This window comes from Haemaphysalis longicornis, unplaced genomic scaffold (assembly GCF_048455015.1).
Source record: "Haemaphysalis longicornis isolate Haplotype H1 unplaced genomic scaffold, Haemaphysalis longicornis Haplotype H1 scaffold_10, whole genome shotgun sequence".
Classification (NCBI taxonomy): Eukaryota; Metazoa; Arthropoda; class Arachnida; order Ixodida; family Ixodidae; genus Haemaphysalis; species Haemaphysalis longicornis.
This window is the reverse complement of record NW_027526204.1, coordinates 25,892,417-25,917,967: the sequence shown is the minus strand read 5'-3', so window position 1 is coordinate 25,917,967 and position 25,551 is coordinate 25,892,417. Positions and strand designations below refer to the sequence as shown.

Genomic DNA, 25,551 nt, shown 5'->3' with positions numbered 1-25,551 from the left:
CCTGCCGCGCCGGAGCGGCGGACGGACGGCGGCGGATGAAGTAGGCTCGACTAAGAAGTGCATTCGCACTTAAAAATTGTGGCCTTGTTGATTAAATTGCTGTACTACAGCCATGGAGGGTTTCCTAGGAGTACCTGCCCGGCGGCCGTTAAGACGTAGGGTCATAGGTTGAATCGTTTCGCCTATATAGTGGTTGTGGCACACTGAGCATTCCACCATGCTCACAATGTTGAATAAAGCACACGTAAAACTTGAATTATTCTTGTGGACATACTTACTGGCGATGCCTTTTACGATGAAGTCGGTCTGCAGGTGCCTGCAAGTCTTGCATCTGGTACGGGAGCAGCTGGCTATGACTGGTTGCTTTGAAGGCCTTATTTTAGCATGCACTAAAATATCTTTTAGATTCCTGTTTCTCCGGTAGGTAACCCTTGGTCTTTCGGGAACATCTTTTGAAGTCGCTCGTTACTTGCCAAAATGGGGGTAGTATTTCCGTGGTACATTGTTTACGTTTGCAACGGCGTATCAAAATTTAGTTATTAGGGCAGGTGGCCTGGCGCTTGATTTTGTCCCTATTTGTTGAGCACATCATCACTTTTCAGATTTGATGCATGTTGGTACGCCTGATCGAGCGAGCTTTTGTGGTGCTTCCAGTTCATAAGGGTTGACTTGAGTTCATCTAGATGCTTTACATAGTCCCTGTCATCACTGCATACTCTTCCAAGCCTCGTGGCTTGTCCTACAAAGATCCCTTGGTTGCAGGATCTCTGGTGATGTCTTTTATAATGCAGGTACGTACTGCTGCCTATCTGTTGGTTTTCTAAAAAGCGTGGTTTTAAGTTTACCGTTGTCTAGAATGACGGTAGTATCCAGGAAGTACGCTTCTTTTTCAGAATACTGGGAGGAGAATTTATTATTCGGATGCGAAGAATTGAGTTGAGATATAAGCGTTTCTAGAGTCGCACGACCGTGTTCCCAAATCATGAAGATGTCGTCTATGTAGGGGAGGTACACCTGAGGTTTATTCGTAAATGAGCTTTAAGGGTTGCTTTTACGTTGGTACGCCTAATCGAGCGAGCTTTTGGGGTGGTTCTAGTTCATAAGGGTTGACGTGAGTTCATCTAGATGCTTTACATAGTCCCTGTCATCACTGCATACTCTTCCAAGCCTCGTGGCTTGTCCTACAAAGATCCCTTGGTTGCAGGATCTCTGGTGATGTCTTTTATAATATTGGCATAGTTCGGTGCGAATGGAGCACCCATGATGGTTCCAAAAATTTGGAAAAAGCAACACGAGTCAAATTAAAAAGCAAAGAAAGTCAGTTGCCTGGGCCTTTCATTTTCCCTCGGCACTAGGGCTCAAACAGTCGCTCAGGAAGCTCGGGGAGGAAAAAAAACATCCCCCTCGCGAGGGGCACGATCAAATGCAGAGCATTTCCGCGGGTGGCGCGCCTGCAAGTCGTACAGATTACGTATTGGTTGTTGTTGTAATTGTTGTCTTCCAGCGTAGACATTGTCGATGAAGTCGCTGGTGAAACGTGCATTGAACCCCCTGCCGCGGCTATTACGCAACGTGGAGCGGCTATGACGCAACACAATCCAACACAATCCACTTTAATCCAATCCCAAATCCAAACCAATCCAATTCAATCCAAGCCAAGCCAAGCCAAGCCAATCCAATCAAATCCAATCCAATGCCCCTCGCGAGAGAGTGTTATAGCACGGCCGCTGGATGAGAGGCGACCTTGCGTGCGCTCTCATCCAGCGGCCGTGGTTATAGCGCCAAAATCGCGCCACCACACGAACGCGTGATGTTGACGTCACGATCACGCCAGAGATGTTAGCGACCGGAGCACGCGCGAACGACATATGTCGTTTAAGCGCGACCCGACCGCGGCGAGAGAGCGCGATGCGAGCGCCCCCACCTGTTCTTGTGCGCGAACCGCCTGTTGATCAGCGCGAACCCAATGCGGCGAGAGAGGGTGTTGCGCACGTCCCCACCTGTTGTGCGCCCGAACCGAACGCGGCGAGAGAGGGCGTTGCGAGCGGAGAGAAGGCGAGGAGGACGCGGGGAAGAGGGCGCACCTGTGGCCGACGGTTGAATGAGTCAAGTATATAAGGCGTGTTCGTAACCTTCCATTCTGTGTCGGCTTTGTGGTGCAGTTGGTAGAGTATCATGTACCTTGCGTTCCGCCCGCAGAGTCGTTCGTTCGAAACCTGGCGCCGGTAAGTATTATTTTTTTATATAGTGTAGGGTGAGCGATGCGGACTACGGACGCCAACGCGGGTGACATCGTGAGTTACTGAAATGTTCTGCATTTAAAATAGTTAAGACTCAAAAATAGTTTTAACAAAGTTTTGTACACTTCTGGCGCATGTTGGTGCGGGTTTTCTGATAAAGAATTTGAAATAACTACGATTCCTTCGATGAATGGGATGTTTGTATACAATGCGGCAACGGCAGGAGTAACAAGGAGGGTGCCTCTGAGTAGGCGCCCAGCCTTATTTATCTCTTCTATTATGCGGAGGACGTGGGGGTGTCCTGAACGAATGCAGGAAGAAGAGGGTTGCAAGCTGGGCTAGTTGGAAATTTGACATTCTTGGATAAAGCCAGCGCTAATTTACACGAAGACGAAGAAGTAGTACTACATGGACAGCCGCTGGTCTAACAACTAAATATTAATGTCAGAAAGGGTGAATATAAATACTGAACACAAACAATAAAGTAATAAAAAAACGCCCTCCCGCATCTTCCCACGGGGGGAACTCGAGTAAATGTGTCGCATAGGGGTGGTTGTATTGCGTGAACGTGGCGTAATCGGGTAGTTTGTGGTTGCACGAAGTTCCGGGTCCGCAGCTCGCTTCAAACGCTTGCATTCAGCGTTGTATTCTCGTCTCTTCGCAGCCTTGTCTTCTGCATAACTCGCTGTTGAGGGTGGAGTAACGTTGCCTTCAACGAGTGGTGGGGCGATGCTGTTGGCTTGTTCTTCAGTACTGGTTGAAGGTACTGTTGCTTCCATCGCTTCTACTTCGACGGAGCTCCGTGGTGGGACACGAGTATCGTGGATCGAGCATGAACCAAGGATCGCAGTTGACTGAATTCCGAGCGCGCGCTCCGCCGCTTATATACACAGCGCGCGCAGTAGAGCGGGAGGAGTACGGGAGAGAGACGCGCATGCGCACACTTCCGTACACCAGCGCGCGACCTTTCCATCCCCCACCCTCCGCGCCGTTATCACGCAGCTGGCACGCCGCTATCACGTGCACGCTGGGCGCTGTTGCTGCTTCCGTACACAAGCGCGCGACCTTTCCATGCTCCTTCCTATCCCCCCCCCCCGCGCCGTTATCACGCAGCTGGCACGCCGGTAGAACGCCGCTATCACGTGTACACCTGCCGCTGTTGCTGCTGAGCGCGACGGAGCGCACGGGGTAACTACTCCGGATGCGCGCACACACGCGCGCTTCCTGCCGCACTGGCGCAGCTGTTGTGACCGACGAGGTGCATCGGGGTAGCAACGGCGCATGCGCGCGCAGACGCGCTCCCCCGCACCGCCGCCGCAGCTGTTGTTTAGAGCGAGGAGGGTACGGGGGAGAGACGCGCACCTGCGGAGTGAGCGTGTGGATGGCGCCGCCATCAACGACGGAGGACCAGGCGAGCCTAAGAAATGCTCCGCATTTAAAACGTTTCATACCAAAAAGAAACCACAATTTTATGTGCAAAGTGCAAGTGTCTGAACAAGTATCTTACCACTGAAAAAACCATCGTCTTTAAGTCAGACGCCTGGAAGTAGAAAAATTCTACATTTGAGATGCAACCATTTCACTGTGAATAAATAGAAATGTGTGTTAACTTCAGAAATTGCACTCATTTTTTTTCTTTGAACTGCGCGATTCTAATTTTGTGCATAAAAAATGTAACTTTTTATACGGCCCTTCAGCTCGTCCGTGCACCACAAAAACAGGAGACTGATATGTGCTGGCGTTCGCTTGACAGATCAGAAGATAGAGGGCTGCTTGAATAAAGACCACTATGTTTGCAGGAAAGGTTCTGCTGTTCAAGGTCTTTTCCCGCCACTGATATTCAATGTAAAACAAATAAACTGTAAAACGTTAAAAGGTTAAAAACTTACTACTAATGTTTGCTGCCTGACCTGAACGGTGGACACTAAGAAAAACCTGCGCGGGGGCTTAAGAACGCTGTCTCCCTGGGAAAGTTTTCACGTCGTGAACAGCAAACCCTCCGCGAAAGCTGCTCACAGGATGCCGACCAACTATTTAAATATAACACGCAGGCAAACGCAGGCAAGGATTACTGACACGTGTAAAAACGCAAAGCTCATCACTTCGGCGCACAATCTCCGCCGCAATAAAATCGTAGCCTATTCAGTGGGTTTATGACCTTATAAGCCTTATTATTTAACTGCGCTGGCTTCAAACGAGCATGAAATAAGACCGAATTGGAACCATCAAGAGCCTCACCCAGAAAATACAAACAATTTTTTTACATTGTTCTTGTATTGTTTTCGAATTTTTTGTCTTATTTTAGGTCCTTGTTACCCAACACGGTCAAATGGCTGCTTGGATGCGGTTTTCCTTGCTGTCCCGTGTTTTACATGTTGTCTGATCTTTTCTGGTCAGTTTTCCATAAGGTTTTTTCTCCTGTCCTGTTTTTGTTTCTGTTTTAACGAAAATATGTAAGCCGCTACGTCCTTCCCTTTCCTATATTTATGTAATCTAGTTATTTGTGTTGTTTTTCTCTTAGCTATTATTATCATTTGCGAGCTGACGTGACCGCCCATTCCCCTTACTTGATTCCAGAGCCACGACGTTGAATAGAACATAAATTTCGACGACGACGACGATGGTGATGATGATGCTGATGATGATGCATAGCTCGTGCGAACACTGACCCAACAAGTACTACAAAATAAAACGTGCTGTTGGGCTAGTTGGAACGTGCTGAATGGTAGGATTACCCCAAAGGACGGTGGTTCACGAGGCAGGTGCTGCTAACAACTGAGTTTATTTCGAAAAGAAGAAGCATATAGCCACGTTGCACAGGACAGAGGCCGGTGTGAGTGCAGCATGTTTCCTACTAAAGTTGTCTGTACCACGCACTAAGGCGTCAGTAAAGGAGTGGCGATTCCTCGACCCGTTGTCACCAACTTCCTGTAACATCCCGTGCCAACGATCTTAGGGGTTGACACTCAGACACGGCGTAAAGAAAGACGGCCGTGATGAAAGCATCGGTTCCTCCTTCCCACTTGAATTATCTGTGATATGACTGGTCGGATACAATATCAACAGCTAACCCATTTTTCTCTACGCCACTTTAACTTTTTGTTCTTCTCGGTCATGTTATGAGGAAATACTTGTTTGTGTGGGCGGCGGTGCGTGACTTGTGATAATCCTGACTGTTGGTGCCTAGGATAGTGCGGCGAAACCTACGTAATATGAATGCTAGGAATCGAGCCCATGATATGCGTGGCATCTTTCCTACAAGAAATGATCATAACAGCACTACCGACACAGACAGAAAGAAGAGGGCACAAACACGGCGCTGAATAACAACGGAGTTTTATTGCTTAGGCCAGTGGTTTTTCTACACACATTGGCAAAAACAACAAAAAGGAAAAAAAGAGAAGAAAACACTAAATTAACACGTGACCATATAAGAGCGTGAGCGTTGCATCATGCTGACTTTACGTATATTCACAAGTTAATCTACTTACGGGGCAAGGAGTACGATCAACACAAAACACAAGTCCGTTTTGTAATGAGTTTGGAAACAAGACAAAGATTACCAGGGTGGGCTTACTGCGCTAGAAATCTACACTCTTTTTCTTTGAGGGCGATAGATGGGGTGCTTATGCATTCATCACCTAACTTGTTAATTTCTGTGGCCTCTAAGATTTCTCGCACGATTTGGCTGCCATGCTGGCCTATCACTACGCTCTGGTCAAAAAGGGGCTGGCATTAGCTAACGCAATCACGGCAATGCTGGGCGAGGTGACCACTGAACGTTTTTGAAACGTTGTTATGGTGTTCCCCCAGCCTATCATTCAGGCATCGGCCAGTTTGGCCGACGTATTTCTTGCCGCACGAGAGAGGCACAGAATAAACAACTTTTTCTGCGCAGGCAACAAACTGCTTCTGATGCTTCGTAGTGCACTTGTTACACATAGTGAGACGAGAGTTAACTTTACGACACATTTGCGACCGTTTCAGGGGAGCTGAAAATACAACTTTCACATTTCCGCCTTTTCCTACTTTTTTCAGGCCATGAGCAATTTGATGCATGTACGGCAGCACTGCAATGTGCCCTCTTTGAGGGCACAAACACTGCAATGTGTTTGTGCCCTCTTCTTTCTGTCTGTGTCGGTAGCGCTGTTATGAACATGTACCAACTCGCCCAGCCTTCCGTTTTAAGAAATGATCCCCCGAACTACCAGGGTATAGAAAACGGCGCTGTTGCCGGCGAGGCAAACATCAGCGCAACGTGCCCATAGGCTTACTCCGACATTTGACCACGTTTCACGTAGCACGCCGCTAGGATAACGGGAGACCCCGAGTTGACGGGTCTCTGAACCTCCCTAAATATAGGCCTCTGCTGAAGTCGAGAGGAAATCCGCCGCCGAGATCGCGCAGTTGGTAGCGCCCCGCAGGCGGTATGCAGAGGTCGTGGGTTCGATTCCCGCTTCCGATCACGACGAATGTTTTCTAGACTTTCATTTGATTCCATTACCATACAAAAATGGCAATGACCTCATCAGGTACTTTAAAGCACCTTCAATTCGCCGAATAGCACTGGCAATAAGGATATGTGTGCTGTCATGCAATCCCTCGTAACACATATATATATATATATATATATATATATATATATATATATATATATATATATATATATATATATATATATATATATATATATATAAATATATATATATATATATATATATATATACATATATACATAGAGTAGTAGAACTTTGAAGATGGTAGAGAACACAAGAGAAGAAAAACTTCGAACAAGGTAAAAGCACGATTGTGGCCTACGTTTCAGCAAAGAGAACTTGCTTTCCTCAGGGCAATCTCTCGCCTGGCAGGCAGGGTTTATATAGGGATAGGACCCCAGGTGAAAGGAGAGGGAAAGATGGAAGGGAAATTGAGCAAGCTGATTGGTTTCGGAGTGTGTCGGGGGAGAGATTGAGGGGCCAAGAAGGTTTTCTAGTTTAAGCCGCGAAGTAGGTCACACGGAAGTCAGCTGGTGGCTGATATTCGTGGAATTTTTGGACAGAAAGGATGAGAGGGTGCTTATTGACCCGCCGCGGGGTATAGGGAAAGGATCTCAGAACCGCCGAAAGCAGACCAGGCGGTGAGGGAGGGGTCCTTATCAGAAACTATCTGCAAGCCTCAGGTCAAAAGAAAAGAAAATTCACCACGACCCCATAGGACACCTGGCCAAGGACGGACTACACCCTAACTTTCGAGGCGTCCGACTGATTTGCGAAAACATCAAGCACAGGCTGAGGAACACATTTAAGTTGACGCTCCCAACTTCACATATCAACCTCCCGTCTCCGGCCAGCACAGAACAACAGAACCAACCCAACACCCCCAACGGTAGCGAAATGCCATGTCCACCTAAGAACAGCACATGTGACGCCAGCACACAAACCGTGGACGTGGCCGCAACACCAGCTGTACAGCACGTGAGCGAACAACCCGACCCACCAAAGACAACACGCTCATGGTTCACGCAGACCCCAACACGCAGTATAACGCAAACAGGCACCCAAACAGGCATCGATGTGGACCTCATCCCTAGCAGCCCCCCTAAACTACTGACTCCAAGCAAAAAAGTGTCACCCCGGAGGTCTGCTCGGAACAAACACAAATGACTACCACCGAGTAGGCCGTATGCTCCAACCCCTAAATCCCGCTCTTTCCTCAAAGCTCAAAAACTAGCCGGCAAACAAACCAACTACAGATTTCATCTAAAAACGTACTCCTCGTATCTCCAAAGCAAAAAGATTCCCAAAGGCCTTCGCCTAAAAGTTAGATGTGCCCTTGGTGAGCTCCCTCCTGAACTAGCTGCCAGGTGGCAAGATATTCTGAATAATGCTTCTCTTTCCCTCCTAGAAATTCTTAGAGAACACTGTACTAGCCAACTCTGCCTCTTCAACGACCAGATTGAAGCTCTTCCACCAACCGAGCAGGAGAAACTAGATCTCAATATTTTCATAATTCGTAAGGAAAATGATCTTAGCAATAAGCAAGCGGTTAAGTTTCAGCGTGACCAACTTCCCTCGCAAAATGCAGCATGTACTGTAGGAGATCAGCCTCTCAATAGCCGCGACTATGAAGTACTACGTCATGTAATGTCTTCCCTCGATACAGAGATCGCCTTAATAGAACCTCCTCCCCCAGCCAATAATCCTATAGAAAAAACGAGCTCTCTCGCTACCTGCCCCAGCAACGTTATTGACATTTCCAAAGCACTAACGGCCGACGAAAAAGGTATCCTAGAACGAGGTCTAACTTTCTGTCCCACAAATAACAGTGTGAATGAATACGAGTTACACAAAGATGTCACTGAATTTTCTCGGGAGAATGAGACTAAGCGAGTTTTTTTTCGGAGAAGCAGGACCAACCTGACATTAACGAACGCACCCTCCACCCTCCTAGCACTTGGACTCCAGATGTAGATCAATCTCCAGAATTGGATCTGTACTTAAAATCAGTATCAAGAGAAAGTTTGGCAACAACTAAGCGATCAAACAAGCGCAAGAACCTAACTCCGTCGGAAGAAGTTACCCTGAATTGCCTATCAGCCAGAACCGACATAGTCATAAAGCCAGCCGACAAAGGTGGTAGTGTAGTTGTTTTACCTATGGGAAAATACAAAGATGAAGCTTATAGGCAGCTCAATAACCCTTGCCACTACAAGCCCTTAGATAACGATCCGAGCCAGGAATACAGCCTAAAAATCCTTCAGACCCTCACAGATCTACGATCTAGAGAATTAATAACGACTACTGACTTAAATTTCATGAAACCGAATGATAAGCATGCAGGACGTTTTTACCTCCTCCCAAAAGTCCCTAAAGTACCCGTAGAATTATTGTTCACTGCCCACATTCCTGGCAGACCCATAGTTTCGAATAACAATACCCCAACCGAAGCACTATCTCTGTTTCTGAATCATCACCTATCCGACATTCCGGCTCTTCTTCCTTCATTCGTTCAGGACACCCCCCACTTCCTCCGCATAATAGAAGAGATAAATATGGGCGTTCGCCTACCCAGCGGAACCCTCCTTGTTACTCTTGACGTTGCTGCATTGTATACAAACATTCCGTTCGCCGAAGGATTTGAAGCGATTTCAAAATCTCTATCAGTGAACCCGCACCAACATGCACCAGAAGTGTACATAACTTTGTTAAAACTAGTTCTAACTCTCAATTATTTTGAATTTGACTCTTCTTACTTTTTGCAAGTTTTTGGAACTAGCATGGGTACTCCCTTCGCACCGACCTATGCCAACATTTTCATGGGGCAACTTGAAGCTACCCTATTAAGCTCTTTTCCGCATAAACCTCATGTTTACCTCCGCTACATAGACGACATCTTTATGATTTGGGAACACGGTCTCGCGCCTCTAGAAACGTTTATATCCCATCTCAATTCTTCGCATCCGACTATTAAATTCTCCTGCCAGTATTCTGAAAAAGAAGTGAACTTCCTAGATACTACCGTTATTCTAGACAACGGTAAACTTAAAACCACGCTTTTTAGAAAGCCAACAGACAGGCAGCAGTACCTAGATTATAAAAGCCATCACCCCAGACACTGCAAAGAAGGGATCTTTGTAGGACAAGCCACCAGGCTTAGAAGAGTATGCAGTGATGACAGTGACTGCGTAGAGCACCTAGACGAACTCAAGGCCACCCTTATGAACAGGAACCACCCCAAAAGCTCGCTCGATCAGGCGTACCAACGTGTGTCTAATCTCAAAAGGGAGGACGTTCTCAAGAAACAGGGGCAAAACGAAAGCGCCAGGCCACCTGCCCTAATAACTAAATTTTCAAACGCCCTCCCAAACGTAAACAATATACTGCGGAAGTACTACCCCATTTTAGCCAGTAACGACCGACTTAAAAAGACTTTCTCGGAAGCACCAAGGGTTACCTACCGGAGAAACAGGAATCTAAAAGATATTTTAGTGCATGCTAAAACAGGGGCTTCAAAGCAACCAGTCATAGCCAGCTGCTCCCGCCCCAGATGCAAGACTTGTAGGCACCTGCAAACAGACTGCGTTGTAAAAAGCACAGCCAGTAATTATGTCCACAAGATTAATTCAAGTTTTACGTGCACTTCATCGAACATTGTGTATATGTTGGAATGCTCAATGTGCCACAAACAGTATATAGGCAAAACGAGCCAACCTATGAGCCTACGGCTTAATGGTCACCGGGCAGATACTCTTAGCAAATCCTCCATAGCTGTAGCGCAGCATTTCAACCAACCAGGCCACAATTTTGATGACCTTTAGTTATATATACTTCAGTTAAATTTTAAGTCTCCTAGGGACAGGAAATACCGAGAATCCTACTTAATTCACACATTCAACTCTATGGAACCTGCTGGAATTAATGCGTCTAAGGGCAACTTGGAATCCTTGCGATATTCACCGGGAATACAGCATTAGGCATTTTTGTGCATATACCTCATCCAAAGACTATGACCGTTCACTCTGCTCTGTACCTGGTCACCTAATTTCTTTTTCTTTTTTTCATTCCATAGCGTCTAGCCTAATACTCGCCCTCATGCCTCCAACCTTGCTTTTGGAATTCAATTTTATTTATTTAATTTCTCCTTTTTTTATTTTTATTTTTTACTCCGCGTGGACTTGTGCCCCGTACGTCACTCTAACTTTATCTTTTCGTTTTTGAGTTTCAGGACAGGCCTGTTCCTGGAATGTTGCCGTGGGTGACACGTGCCATTTCAGTTGCCCGGTCATTGCTTTTTCTTTGGTGTGTGGGTTTATGTGGTTTCCCTCCCTGTTTTTTTTTCTCCTTTTTTTCTTTTTTCTTGACCTAGTTAGTTTTCCCCCGTCTCATTCTTTTCTTTTGACCTGAGGCTTGCAGATAGTTTCTGATAAGGACCCCACCCTCACCGCCTGGTCTGCTTCCGACGGTTCTGAGATCCTTTCCCTATACCCCGCTTCGGGTCAATAAGCACCCTCTCATCCTTTCTGTCCAAAAATTTCACGAATATCAGCCACCAGCTGACTTCCGTGTGACCTACTTCGCGGCTTAAACTAGACAACCTTCTTGGCCCCTCAATCTCTCCCCCGACACACTCCGAAACCAATCAGCTTGCTCAATTTCCCTTCCATCTTTCCCTCTCCTTTCACCTGGGGTCCTACCCCTATATAAACCCTGCCTGCCAGGCGAGAGATTGCCCTGAGGAAAGCAAGTTCTCTTTGCTGAAACGTGGGCCACAATCGTGCTTTTACCTTGTTCGAAGTTTTTCTTCTCATATATATACATATATATGTATATATTGTAACGGTAAACCACTTCTGCAACATTGGTTTGGCCAAGTGGATTGCATCAGCTCAAGACGAGCAAGAGGATGCGGGAGCTGGGCTCTCTTTACAAGAGGAAGAAGAAACCGGACCGCTGCTCGCGTCGTGCTCAACGGTGCTTGACTTTTCCCTGCCTTCGGTGCCTGCGCTCTTGCCTTAATAAATCCCTCCCGGACGTAATAGTATGGTATAGGTGCGGGGTACGAAGCGACGACGGAACTCCCCGACTTGCGCCGAAGCCGACGCGTTGCGGGCCTACCTCCAGCGCCAGATACCATTCCACCGGCTGCGGACAGCCGTCTTCCCAACTCTCCGGCAATGGACAGCTGGTATCCGCAACGAGAACCACGAAAATTCTGTGGGTACGCTGAGGAAGACATTGAAAAATGGCTCACCCATTACAGGCGGGTGAGCCGATATAATAGCTGGGATACACCTGCTCAGCTCGCTAACGTCGTGTTTTCCCTGGATGAAACAGCACTCACTTGGTTCGAAAACAACAAAAGCAAGTTTACAACTTGCGACCGCTTCGTCGAGGAAATCACGGGTCGCTTCGGCGACCCCGCCGCAAAAAAAGAAAAGGGCCGAACAGACGCTGCTTCAGCGGGCACAAATTCCTGGCGAGACGTGTACCACCTACATCGAGGAAATACTGAAGCTTTGCCGAGTTGTCAACCCGCAAATGTCGGAGGAAGACAAGGTAGGCCACCTCTTGAAAGGAATCGCAGAAGGCGTCTATCATTTTCTGGTAGGAAGAGAGAAACTGGAGTCAGCAGCGGACGTCATTCAGCAATGCCGCACATTCGAGGCATTGAAGCTGCGTCGCATTACGCCAAATTTTGGACGCTTGGCTAACGTGACTACCGTCGCCAGTGTTGACGACTGCCCACCGTCTGACTTGGCCGACACCATTCGCCATATCGTGCGCGAAGAACTGTTGCGACATCACGAATATCGGGAAAGTTCCGATCGCGGCCGTAAGCGCGAAGACTCATTGACAGAACAGGTGCAAACGAACGCTCTTCAGCCCTACAGCGCTGTTATGAACGACCGAAACTTTGCCTCCCGGATTGATAGTCCTAGGCGGGGCGGGAGCCGCGACTCCGCGGGATATAATCCTCCGGAGAATGTCCTTCGCCGTTCCCAACGCTACTATTATGCTCCACGTTTGGGCGGCGCGAATGATGAATACCTCACGGACCGCATCCGCGAGTGCCCCATTTGCTACTTCTGTGGCATTACCGCCCACATCTCCCGCTACTGCCGTCGCCGACGCCAGGCGACAAGGTACGAACCACCACGCACGTTCTACCGCTCGGATCCTGACGATTCACACTACAATAGTCACTGGCCGAGAGGCTCTATTCCTAGAGGACAGCCGAGCGCACGTCATCATTCGCCCGCTTCGGACAGGAGTCTTACACCTCCTACATTCCGCCAGCGATGTTCGCCTTCTCCTCGGCGCAGGTCACCGCCGGCGGAAAACTAGATGGCGCAACCAATGGAGGTGAGGTCACTAAGGAAACTGCGTCTAACATTCCTCTACCCGGACTGCCTTCAACGGATTTACCTTCGCCTGTCCTCATGCTAAAAAACAAAGTTGAAATTGTGGTTGATAATGTTCGAACAATGGCCGTAGTAGATACGGGTGGAACAGTGTCTGTGATGAGCGTTGATTTTAAAAACAGGCTTGGGCGTAAGGTTATGTTTACGTGGGACAAGGTGGTTACATTTCGCGGTGTGGGTGATGAGTGGCTGTACCCTCTAAGAGTATGTTCAGTCAATATCTCCTTCGGCGGAAACATATTCAGAGCAGAGTTCAGACCAATATCTATATATATATATATACACAGAAAATAAGGGTTGGCAGTCAAGAAAACCTCGGAAAGCAAAGGGGAGGATGTGGTGGGTCACAGAAAGAGGTGAAGAATTTTTTGAGTCGAAAAGAAAGTGGTGAAAAAATGCCCGCCGGGTGGGATCCGAACCCACGACCTCCAGAATACCGGTCTGGTGCGATAACCACTACGCTACCGGCGGGGCTGTTTCCCCAGCACTTTCATGGGTATTTATGTTAAGGTATTTTTGTTAACTGCACTGGGGGTGGTAGCCAGCGCCACTCGGACTACTCGGGGTGAAGGGGACCTTCTTTTCAACCCCGGGGCCGTGACTCAAGTGTCTACGACATGTCGAGAGTGGTAGGCCAGTGTTGAACCCTCTTAAGCTCCCTTTGGCACCAAGACTGCCAGAACAGAGGCCCTTGCTAAGCATGTAGCGAATCAGAAAATGGGAAATGAAGGGCTCCGTGAAAATAACACAGAAAATAAGGGTTGGCAGTCAAGAAAACCTCGGAAAGCAAAGGGGAGGAAGCGGTGGGTCATAGAAAGAGGTGAAGAATTTTTTGAGTCGAAAAGAAAGTGGTGCTTAAGAGGGTTCAAGATGGTTCAAAGGGAGCTTAAGAGGGTTCAACGCTGGCCTACCACTCTCGACATGTCGTAGACACTTGAGTCACGGCCCCGGGGTTGAAAAGAAGGTCCCCTGCACCCTGAGTAGTCCGAGTGGCGCTGGCTACCACCCCCAAGTGCAGTTAACAAAAATGCCTTAACATAAATACCCGAGAAAGTGCTGGGGAAACAGCCCCGCCGGTAGCGTAGTGGTTATCGCACCAGACCGGTATTCTGGAGGTCGTGGGTTCGGATCCCACCCGGCGGGCATTTTTTCACCACTTTCTTTTCGACTCAAAAAATTCTTCACCTCTTTCTATGACCCACCACATCCTCCCCTTTGCTTTCCGAGGTTTTCTTGACTGCCAACCCTTATTTTCTGTGTTATTTTCACGGAGCCCTTCATTTCCCATTTTCTGATTCGCTACATGCTTAGCAAGGGCCTCTGTTCTGGCAGTCTTGGTGCCAAAGGGAGCTTAAGAGGGTTCAACGCTGGCCTACCACTCTCGACATGTCGTAGACACTTGAGTCACGGCCCCGGGGTTGAAAAGAAAGTCCCCTTCACCCCGAGTAGTCCGAGTGGCGCTGGCTACCACCCCCAAGTGCAGTTAACAAAAATACCTTAACATAAATACCCGAGAAAGTGCTGGGGAAACAGCCCCGCCGGTAGCGTAGTGGTTATCGCACCAGACCGGTATTCTGGAGGTCGTGGGTTCGGGTCCCACCCGGCGGGCATTTTTTCACCACTTTCTTTTCGACTAAAAAAATTCTTCACCTCTTTCTATGACCCACCACATCCTCCCCTTTGCTTTCCGAGGTTTTCTTGACTGCCAACCCTTATTTTCTGTGTTATTTTCACGGAGCCCTTCATTTCCCATTTTCTGATTCGCTACATGCTTAGCAAGGGCCTCTGTTCTGGCAGTCTTGGTGCCAAAGGGAGCTTAAGAGGGTTCAACGCTGGCCTACCACTCTCGACATGTCGTAGACACTTGAGTCACGGCCCCGAGGTTGAAAAGAAGGTCCCCTTCACCCCGAGTAGTCCGAGTGGCGCTGGCTACCACCCCCAAGTGCAGTTAACAAAAATACCTTAACATAAATACCCGAGAAAGTGCTGGGGAAACAGCCCCGCCGGTAGCGTAGTGGTTATCGCACCAGACCGGTATTCTGGAGGTCGTGGGTTCGGGTCCCACCCGGCGGGTATTTTTTCACCACTTTCTTTTCGACTCAAAAAATTCTTCACCTCTTTCTATGACCCACCACATCCTCCCCTTTGCTTTCCGAGGTTTTCTTGACTGCCAACCCTTATTTTCTGTGTTATTTTCACGGAGCCCTTCATTTCCCATTTTCTGCTTCGCTACATGCTTAGCAAGGGCCTCTGTTCTGGCAGTCTTGGTGCCAAAGGGAGCTTAAGAGGGTTCAACGCTGGCCTACCACTCTCGACATGTCGTAGACACTTGAGTCACGGCCCCGAGGTTGAAAAGAAGGTCCCCTTCACCCCGAGTAGTCCGAGTGGCGCTGGCTACCATCCCCAAGTGCAGTTAACAAAAATACCTTAACATAAATACCCGAGAAAGTGCTGGGGAAACAGCCCCGCCGGTAGCGTAGTGGTTATCGCACCAGACCGGTATTCTGGAGGTCGTGGGTTCGGATCCCACCCGGCGGGCATTTTTTCACCACTTTCTTTTCGACTCAAAAAATTCTTCACCTCTTTCTATGACCCACCACATCCTCCCCTTTGCTTTCCGAGGTTTTCTTGACTGCCAACCCTTATTTTCTGTGTTATTTTCACGGAGCCCTTCATTTCCCATTTTCTGATTCGCTACATGCTTAGCAAGGGCCTCTGTTCGGGCAGTCTTGGTGCCAAAGGGAGCTTAAGAGGGTTCAACGCTGGCCTACCACTCTCGACATGTCGTAGACACTTGAGTCACGGCCCCGGGGTTGAAAAGAAGGTCCCCTTCACCCCGAGTAGTCCGAGTGGCGCTGGCTACCACCCCCAAGTGCAGTTAACAAAAATACCTTAACATAAATACCCGAGAAAGTGCTGGGGAAACAGCCCCGCCGGTAGCGTAGTGGTTATCGCACCAGACCGGTATTCTGGAGGTCGTGGTTTGGATCCCACCCGGCGGGCATTTTTTCACCACTTTCTTTTCGACTCAAAAAATTCTTCACCTCTTTCTATGACCCACCACATCCTCCCCTTTGCTTTCCGAGGTTTTCTTGACTGCCAATCCTTATTTTCTGGGTTATTTTCACGGAGCCCTTCATTTCCCATTTTCTGATTCGCTACATGCTTAGCAAGGGCCTCTGTTCTGGCAGTCTTGGTGCCAAAGGGAGCTTAAGAGGGTTCAACGCTGGCCTACCACTCTCGACATGTCGTAGACACTTGAGTCACGGCCCCGGGGTTGAAAAGAAGGTCCCCTTCACCCCGAGTAGTCCGAGTGGCGCTGGCTACCATCCCCAAGTGCAGTTAACAAAAATACCTTAACATAAATACCCGAGAAAGTGCTGGGGAAACAGCCCCGCCGGTAGCGTAGTGGTTATCGCACCAGACCGGTATTCTGGAGGTCGTGGGTTCGGGTCCCACCCGGCGGGCATTTTTTCACCACTTTCTTTTCGACTCAAAAAATTCTTCACCCCTTTCTATGACCCACCACATCCTCCCCTTTGCTTTCCGAGGTTTTCTTGACTGCCAACCCTTATTTTCTGTGTTATTTTCACGGAGCCCTTCATTTCCCATTTTCTGATTCGCTACATGCTTAGCAAGGGCCTCTGTTCTGGCAGTCTTGGTGCCAAAGGGAGCTTAAGAGGGTTCAACGCTGGCCTACCAGTCTCGACATGTCGTAGACACTTGAGTCACGGCCCCGGGGTTGAAAAGAAGGTCCCCTTCACCCCGAGTAGTCCGAGTGGCGCTGGCTACCACCCCCAAGTGCAGTTAATAAAAATACCTTAACATAAATACCCGAGAAAGTGCTGGGGAAACAGCCCCGCCGGTAGCGTAGTGGTTATCGCACCAGACCGGTATTCTGGAGGTCGTGGGTTCGGATCCCACCCGGCGGGCATTTTTTCACCACTTTCTTTTCGACTCAAAAAATTCTTCACCTCTTTCTATGACCCACCACATCCTCCCCTTTGCTTTCCGAGGTTTTCTTGACTGCCAACCCTTATTTTCTGTGTTATTTTCACGGAGCCCTTCATTTCCCATTTTCTGATTCGCTACATGCCTAGCAAGGGCCTCTGTTCTGGCTGTCTTGGTGCCAAAGGGAGCTTAAGAGGGTTCAACGCTGGCCTACCACTCTCGACATGTCGTAGACACTTGAGTCACGGCCCCGGGGTTGAAAAGAAGGTCCCCTTCACCCCGAGTAGTCCGAGTGGCGCTGGCTACCACCCCCAAGTGCAGTTAACAAAAATACCTTAACATAAATACCCGAGAAAGTGCTGGGGAAACAGCCCCGCCGGTAGCGTAGTGGTTATCGCACCAGACCGGTATTCTGGAGGTCGTGGGTTCGGATCCCACCCGGCGGGCATTTTTTCACCACTTTCTTTTCGACTCAAAAAATTCTTCACCTCTTTCTATGACCCACCACATCCTCCCCTTTGCTTTCCGAGGTTTTCTTGACTGCCAACCCTTATTTTCTGTGTTATTTTCACGGAGCCCTTCATTTCCCATTTTCTGATTCGCTACATGCTTAGCAAGGGCCTCTGTTCCGGCAGTCTTGGTGCCAATGGGAGCTTAAGAGGGTTCAACGCTGGCCTACCACTCTCGACATGTCGTAGACACTTGAGTCACGGCCCCGGGGTTGAAAAGAAGGTCCCCTTCACCCCGAGTAGTCCGAGTGGCGCTGGCTACCACCCCCAAGTGCAGTTAACAAAAATACCTTAACATAAATACCCGAGAAAGTGCTGGGGAAACAGCCCCGCCGGTAGCGTAGTGGTTATCGCACCAGACCGGTATTCTGGAGGTCGTGGGTTCGGATCCCACCCGGCGGGCATTTTTTCACCACTTTCTTTTCGACTCAAAAAATTCTTCACCTCTTTCTATGACCCACCACATCCTCCCCTTTGCTTTCCGAGGTTTTCTTGACTGCCAACCCTTATTTTCTGTGTTATTTTCACGGAGCCCTTCATTTCCCATTTTCTGATTCGCTACATGCTTAGCAAGGGCCTCTGTTCCGGCAGTCTTGGTGCCAATGGGAGCTTAAGAGGGTTCAACGCTGGCCTACCACTCTCGACATGTCGTAGACACTTGAGTCACGGCCCCGGGGTTGAAAAGAAGGTCCCCTTCACCCCGAGTAGTCCGAGTGGCGCTGGCTACCATCCCCAAGTGCAGTTAACAAAAATACCTTAACATAAATACCCGAGAAAGTGCTGGGGAAACAGCCCCGCCGGTAGCGTAGTGGTTATCGCACCAGACCGGTATTCTGGAGGTCGTGGGTTCGGATCCCACCCGGCGGGCATTTTTTCACCACTTTCTTTTCGACTCAAAAAATTCTTCACCTCTTTCTATGACCCACCACATCCTCCCCTTTGCTTTCCGAGGTTTTCTTGACTGCCAACCCTTATTTTCTGTGTTATTTTCACGGAGCCCTTCATTTCCCATTTTCTGATTCGCTACATGCTTAGCAAGGGCCTCTGTTCGGGCAGTCTTGGTGCCAAAGGGAGCTTAAGAGGGTTCAACGCTGGCCTACCACTCTCGACATGTCGTAGACACTTGAGTCACGGCCCCGGGGTTGAAAAGAAGGTCCTCTTCACCCCGAGTAGTCCGAGTGGCGCTGGCTACCACCCCCAAGTGCAGTTAACAAAAATACCTTAACATAAATACCCGAGAAAGTGCTGGGGAAACAGCCCCGCCGGTAGCGTAGTGGTTATCGCACCAGACCGGTATTCTGGAGGTCGTGGTTTGGATCCCACCCGGCGGGCATTTTTTCACCACTTTCTTTTCGACTCAAAAAATTCTTCACCTCTTTCTATGACCCACCACATCCTCCCCTTTGCTTTCCGAGGTTTTCTTGACTGCCAATCCTTATTTTCTGGGTTATTTTCACGGAGCCCTTCATTTCCCATTTTCTGATTCGCTACATGCTTAGCAAGGGCCTCTGTTCTGGCAGTCTTGGTGCCAAAGGGAGCTTAAGAGGGTTCAACGCTGGCCTACCACTCTCGACATGTCGTAGACACTTGAGTCACGGCCCCGGGGTTGAAAAGAAGGTCCCCTTCACCCCGAGTAGTCCGAGTGGCGCTGGCTACCATCCCCAAGTGCAGTTAACAAAAATACCTTAACATAAATACCCGAGAAAGTGCTGGGGAAACAGCCCCGCCGGTAGCGTAGTGGTTATCGCACCAGACCGGTATTCTGGAGGTCGTGGGTTCGGGTCCCACCCGGCGGGCATTTTTTCACCACTTTCTTTTCGACTCAAAAAATTCTTCACCCCTTTCTATGACCCACCACATCCTCCCCTTTGCTTTCCGAGGTTTTCTTGACTGCCAACCCTTATTTTCTGTGTTATTTTCACGGAGCCCTTCATTTCCCATTTTCTGATTCGCTACATGCTTAGCAAGGGCCTCTGTTCTGGCAGTCTTGGTGCCAAAGGGAGCTTAAGAGGGTTCAACGCTGGCCTACCAGTCTCGACATGTCGTAGACACTTGAGTCACGGCCCCGGGGTTGAAAAGAAGGTCCCCTTCACCCCGAGTAGTCCGAGTGGCGCTGGCTACCACCCCCAAGTGCAGTTAATAAAAATACCTTAACATAAATACCCGAGAAAGTGCTGGGGAAACAGCCCCGCCGGTAGCGTAGTGGTTATCGCACCAGACCGGTATTCTGGAGGTCGTGGGTTCGGATCCCACCCGGCGGGCATTTTTTCACCACTTTCTTTTCGACTCAAAAAATTCTTCACCTCTTTCTATGACCCACCACATCCTCCCCTTTGCTTTCCGAGGTTTTCTTGACTGCCAACCCTTATTTTCTGTGTTATTTTCACGGAGCCCTTCATTTCCCATTTTCTGATTCGCTACATGCCTAGCAAGGGCCTCTGTTCTGGCTGTCTTGGTGCCAAAGGGAGCTTAAGAGGGTTCAACGCTGGCCTACCACTCTCGACATGTCGTAGACACTTGAGTCACGGCCCCGGGGTTGAAAAGAAGGTCCCCTTCACCCCGAGTAGTCCGAGTGGCGCTGGCTACCACCCCCAAGTGCAGTTAACAAAAATACCTTAACATAAATACCCGAGAAAGTGCTGGGGAAACAGCCCCGCCGGTAGCGTAGTGGTTATCGCACCAGACCGGTATTCTGGAGGTCGTGGGTTCGGATCCCACCCGGCGGGCATTTTTTCACCACTTTCTTTTCGACTCAAAAAATTCTTCACCTCTTTCTATGACCCACCACATCCTCCCCTTTGCTTTCCGAGGTTTTCTTGACTGCCAACCCTTATTTTCTGTGTTATTTTCACGGAGCCCTTCATTTCCCATTTTCTGATTCGCTACATGCTTAGCAAGGGCCTCTGTTCCGGCAGTCTTGGTGCCAATGGGAGCTTAAGAGGGTTCAACGCTGGCCTACCACTCTCGACATGTCGTAGACACTTGAGTCACGGCCCCGGGGTTGAAAAGAAGGTCCCCTTCACCCCGAGTAGTCCGAGTGGCGCTGGCTACCACCCCCAAGTGCAGTTAACAAAAATACCTTAGCATAAATACCCGAGAAAGTGCTGGGGAAACAGCCCCGCCGGTAGCGTAGTGGTTATCGCACCAGACCGGTATTCTGGAGGTCGTGGGTTCGGATCCCACCCGGCGGGCATTTTTTCACCACTTTCTTTTCGACTCAAAAAATTCTTCACCTCTTTCTATGACCCACCACATCCTCCCCTTTGCTTTCCGAGGTTTTCTTGACTGCCAACCCTTATTTTCTGTGTTATTTTCACGGAGCCCTTCATTTCCCATTTTCTGATTCGCTACATGCTTAGCAAGGGCCTCTGTTCTGGCAGTCTTGGTGCCAAAGGGAGCTTAAGAGGGTTCAACGCTGTCCTACCACTCTCGACATGTCGTAGACACTTGAGTCACGGCCCCGGGGTTGAAAAGAAGGTCCCCTTCACCCCGAGTAGTCCGAGTGGCGCTGGCTACCACCCCCAAGTGCAGTTAACAAAAATACCTTAACATAAATACCCGAGAAAGTGCTGGGGAAACAGCCCCGCCGGTAGCGTAGTGGTTATTGCACCAGGCCGGTATTCTGGAGGTCGTGGGTTCGGATCCTACCCGGCGGGCATTTTTTCACCACTTTCTTTTCGACTCAAAAAATTCTTCACCTCTTTCTATGACCCACCACATCCTCCCCTTTGCTTTCCGAGGTTTTCTTGACTGCCAACCCTTATTTTCTGTGTATTTTCACGGAGCCCTTCATTTCCCATTTTCTGATTCGCTACATGCTTAGCAAGGGCCTCTGTTCTGGCAGTCTTGGTGCCAATGGGAGCTTAAGAGGGTTCAACGCTGACCTACCACTCTCGACATGTCGTAGACACTTGAGTCACGGCCCCGGGGTTGAAAAGAAGGTCCCCTTCACCCCGAGTAGTCCGAGTGGCGCTGGCTACCACCCCCAAGTGCAGTTAACAAAAATACCTTAACATAAATACCCGAGAAAGTGCTGGGGAAACAGCCCCGCCGGTAGCGTAGTGGTTATCGCACCAGACCGGTATTCTGGAGGTCGTGGGTTCGGATTCCACCCGGCGGGCATTTTTTCACCACTTTCTTTTCGACTCAAAAAATTCTTCACCTCTTTCTATGACCCACCACATCCTCCCCTTTGCTTTCCGAGGTTTTCTTGACTGCCAACCCTTATTTTCTGTTTTATTTCACGGAGCCCTTCATTTCCCATTTTCTGATTCGCTACATGCTTAGCAAGGGCCTCTGTTCTGGCAGTCTTGGTGCCAAAGGGAGCTTAAGAGGGTTCAACGCTGGCCTACCACTCTCGACATGTCGTAGACACTTGAGTCACGGCCCCGGGGTTGAAAAGAAGGTCCCCTTCACCCCGAGTAGTCCGAGTGGCGCTGGCTACCACCCCCAAGTGCAGTTAACAAAAATACCTTAACATAAATACCCGAGAAAGTGCTGGGGAAACAGCCCCGCCGGTAGCGTAGTGGTTATCGCACCAGACCGGTATTCTGGAGATCGTGGGTTCGGATCCCACCCGGCGGGCATTTTTTCACCACTTTCTTTTCGACTCAAAAAATTCTTCACCTCTTTCTATGACCCACCACATCCTCCCCTTTGCTTTCCGAGGTTTTCTTGACTGCCAACCCTTATTTTCTGTGTTATTTTCACGGAGCCCTTCATTTCCCATTTTCTGATTCGCTACATGCTTAGCAAGGGCCTCTGTTCTGGCATTCTTGGTGCCAAAGGGAGCTTAAGAGGGTTCAACGCTGGCCTACCACTCTCGACATGTCGTAGACACTTGAGTCACGGCCCCGGGGTTGAAAAGAAGGTCCCCTTCACCCCGAGTAGTCCGAGTGGCGCTGGCTACCATCCCCAAGTGCAGTTAACAAAAATACCTTAACATAAATACCCCAGAAAGTGCTTGGGAAACAGCCCCGCCGGTAGCGTAGTGGTTATCGCACCAGACCGGTATTCTGGAGGTCGTGGGTTCGGGTCCCACCCGGCGGGCATTTTTTCACCACTTTCTTTTCGACTCAAAAAATTCTTCACCCCTTTCTATGACCCACCACATCCTCCCCTTTGCTTTCCGAGGTTTTCTTGACTGCCAACCCTTAGTTTGTGTGTTATTTTCACGGAGCCCTTCATTTCCCATTTTCTGATTCGCTACATGCTTAGCAAGGGCCTCTGTTCTGGCAGTCTTGGTGCCAAAGGTAGCTTAAGAGGGTTCAACGCTGGCCTACCACTCTCGACATGTCGTAGACACTTGAGTCACAGCCCCGGGGTTGAAAAGAAGGTCCCCTTCACCCCGAGTAGTCCGAGTGGCGCTGGCTACCACCCCCAAGTGCAGTTAACAAAAATACCTTAACATAAATACCCGAGAAAGTGCTGGGGAAACAGCCCCGCCGGTAGCGTAGTGGTTATCGCACCAGACCGGTAATCTGGAGGTCGTGGGTTCGGATCCCACCCGGCGGGCATTTTTTCACCACTTTCTTTTCGACTCAAAAAATTCTTCACCTCTTTCTATGACCCACCACATCCTCCCCTTTCTTTCCGAGGTTTTCTTGACTGCCAACCCTTATTTTCTGTGTTATTTTCACGGAGCCCTTCATTTCCCATTTTCTGATTCGCTATATATATATATATATATATATATATATATGTATATATATATATATATACTAGGGGTAGTACACGGCGGTGCCCGGGTGGGCCATTATATTCATATTAGGCTACTTCCTTGGAAAGTGGTACACACACGGTAGCACCTGCCTGCTGTCAGGATATGCGTTCCATCTGCAGGCGCGTTGTGGTAATGTGAAACGACTGGCACTCGTGAAAAAAGTTTATTGAGCCGGCGAAGTGGTAGGGGTTCCAAATTTCAGAAAGCCATGTGATAAGTGAGCAACCTTCGCTCTGGAGGAAGTACTGTCTGGACATCCAGATCGCTGTTAGGCATGAGGTTCTCCCACAGCCCAACGTTGGGAAAAGTGGATTGAAGAAGGAGGAGTTTGGTTTGCTTCCACTCCTAATATGTTATGAGGAAGAGTGACACGTTGGCAACACAACTCGAATTCGGCAGGACATTGTGCTGAGAACACATGATGGAGGCCGGCTGGGTGAGGGGTATCCTTCCTCGTAGGAAGTGCTATCTCAGAAGATATGAACGATGCTCATAGGTACAGTTTTATCAGAAGTAACATGGGCTGCGGGAGGCGCGGGGTTGCACGAAGTCCCAACAGATGCCGAGGGCTAACCTTTGCGCTTATTACTGGCACATCTTCTCTTTTACATTTATGATATATGACACCGGCTCCTACGGGAGACGCGTAGTTGCCGAAGGTGTCAACAGAAGCGACCGCTAAGCGAACGCGGTAAAAATCAACTGAATTTTACGTCCAAAAGGATGCAAATTAAAAAATCTCGTTGCCTTCTTATCCGCATGTTAGGATGAAAACCTGAAATTTGTTTTTGGGGATATAAATGGGCAGCATTTTCAAGAAAAAAACGAATGGAAGATATAAACTGGCTGGGTGGTTATTTACGATGTGTAAAACCACAGTGTTTTCCAGAAATCCGGCTTGCCTCTATTGGGAGGGTGTCATTGAAAAATGTAGTATAAAAGTGTTTTATACGTGAGTAAGTTGCCTATCTCAACAAACACCAGTTCTCAAATTGCGGGCAGAAAAAAATTACTATTTAAAACACTATTTTACCGCTTTCACTCTTTCCACAGTAAAGTTTTTAAAACTTTCAGAAATATTCACCTACAACACCGCAATCAGAATGTGCCCTTGCAATCTGACGACGTTTGAAAAAGCAGTTTGGCTAGATGTGTACACAACCTGTTAGGCCTTTTGAGATCATCAGCCGTGTCAGTTGTAAAAAAACAATTTGGCCCTTTTAGCAGCGTCGGACGGCGAAATCCTTAAAAACAGTTCTGTGCATTTGTATGAGTAACATATTCTAGCAAAAATCAGTTGGATAACTAAATCCGTGAAAAATTTATTTGAGAATTTTTAGGAACACCATTTTATTTCCCGAATGCGGAATCGCCTGGCTGGTGTAGGTTAGGGCGAAATCCAAAAATAATTTTTAGATATTCCTAAGGGCTACGTATATCAGCAAAAAGCGCTTCAATATGTAAATGGGTGAATGAGAAAATCACGAATTCCCGAAACCAGAATTGCGCCCTTTTCCTTGGTTAGGAGTGCGAAATCTGAAAAATCCACCTTAGTGAGCACCTGCTCAATGACGCAAAAAAACTGGCAAAATTTCAAGTCTCTAGATCTAGCAGTTTTGGCTGGGCGTTGATCAGTCAGTCAGTCAGTCGGGCACTTGTTTTTATAAGTATATATATATATATATATATATATATATATACATATATATATATATATATATATATATATATATGTATATATATATATACCACGGTAACATGGACACGTCCTATGTTACCGTGGTCTAGAGGACAGAAGAGAACTTGGAGTGGGATTTCTAGTCAATAAAAGCATAGCTCGCAACATAGACGAATACTATAGCATTAACGAACGGGCAGCAGGTCTTGTAATTAGGCTCAATAAGAGGTACAAGCTCAAGGTGGTACAGGGCTACGCGCCCACATCCAGCTACGACGACCAAGTAGTGGAACACTTCTATGAAGATTTGGAATCGGCAATGGCTAAAGTAAAAACACAGTATACCGTAGTTATGGGGGATTTCAATGCTAAAGTAGGCAAGAATCAGGCTGGAGACAAGGCAGTTGTGAACTTTGGTCTGGGCTGTAGAAATAGCAGGGGGGACCTACTAGTTGAGTTTGCAGAACGGAATAACCTCCGCATAATGAATACCTTCTTCTGTAAACGGGAGAGTCGGAAGTGAACCTGGA

General features: G+C 48.5%; 10 non-coding genes across 10 annotated transcripts; all 10 read left to right on the top strand.

Moving 5' to 3' along the window:
• Nucleotides 1-14,231: 14,231 nt before the first annotated feature.
• On the top strand, nt 14,232-14,304 carry Trnat-ggu (transfer RNA threonine (anticodon GGU)). The gene has a single exon. It is a non-coding gene; the product is annotated as a tRNA-Thr (tRNA).
• A 1,322-nt stretch (nt 14,305-15,626) lies between these two features.
• Nucleotides 15,627-15,699, top strand: Trnat-ggu (transfer RNA threonine (anticodon GGU)). The gene has a single exon. It is a non-coding gene; the product is annotated as a tRNA-Thr (tRNA).
• Nucleotides 15,700-17,020: 1,321 nt separating this feature from the next.
• On the top strand, nt 17,021-17,093 carry Trnat-ggu (transfer RNA threonine (anticodon GGU)). Its single transcript has one exon. It is a non-coding gene; the product is annotated as a tRNA-Thr (tRNA).
• Nucleotides 17,094-17,485: 392 nt separating this feature from the next.
• On the top strand, nt 17,486-17,558 carry Trnat-ggu (transfer RNA threonine (anticodon GGU)). The gene has a single exon. It is a non-coding gene; the product is annotated as a tRNA-Thr (tRNA).
• Nucleotides 17,559-17,950: 392 nt separating this feature from the next.
• Trnat-ggu (transfer RNA threonine (anticodon GGU)) lies at nt 17,951-18,023 on the top strand. Its single transcript has one exon. It is a non-coding gene; the product is annotated as a tRNA-Thr (tRNA).
• Nucleotides 18,024-18,415: 392 nt separating this feature from the next.
• Trnat-ggu (transfer RNA threonine (anticodon GGU)) lies at nt 18,416-18,488 on the top strand. Its single transcript has one exon. It is a non-coding gene; the product is annotated as a tRNA-Thr (tRNA).
• A 1,321-nt stretch (nt 18,489-19,809) lies between these two features.
• On the top strand, nt 19,810-19,882 carry Trnat-ggu (transfer RNA threonine (anticodon GGU)). The gene has a single exon. It is a non-coding gene; the product is annotated as a tRNA-Thr (tRNA).
• Nucleotides 19,883-20,274: 392 nt separating this feature from the next.
• On the top strand, nt 20,275-20,347 carry Trnat-ggu (transfer RNA threonine (anticodon GGU)). Its single transcript has one exon. It is a non-coding gene; the product is annotated as a tRNA-Thr (tRNA).
• Nucleotides 20,348-20,739: 392 nt separating this feature from the next.
• On the top strand, nt 20,740-20,812 carry Trnat-ggu (transfer RNA threonine (anticodon GGU)). The gene has a single exon. It is a non-coding gene; the product is annotated as a tRNA-Thr (tRNA).
• Nucleotides 20,813-23,062: 2,250 nt separating this feature from the next.
• Trnat-ggu (transfer RNA threonine (anticodon GGU)) lies at nt 23,063-23,135 on the top strand. The gene has a single exon. It is a non-coding gene; the product is annotated as a tRNA-Thr (tRNA).
• Nucleotides 23,136-25,551: the final 2,416 nt, after the last annotated feature.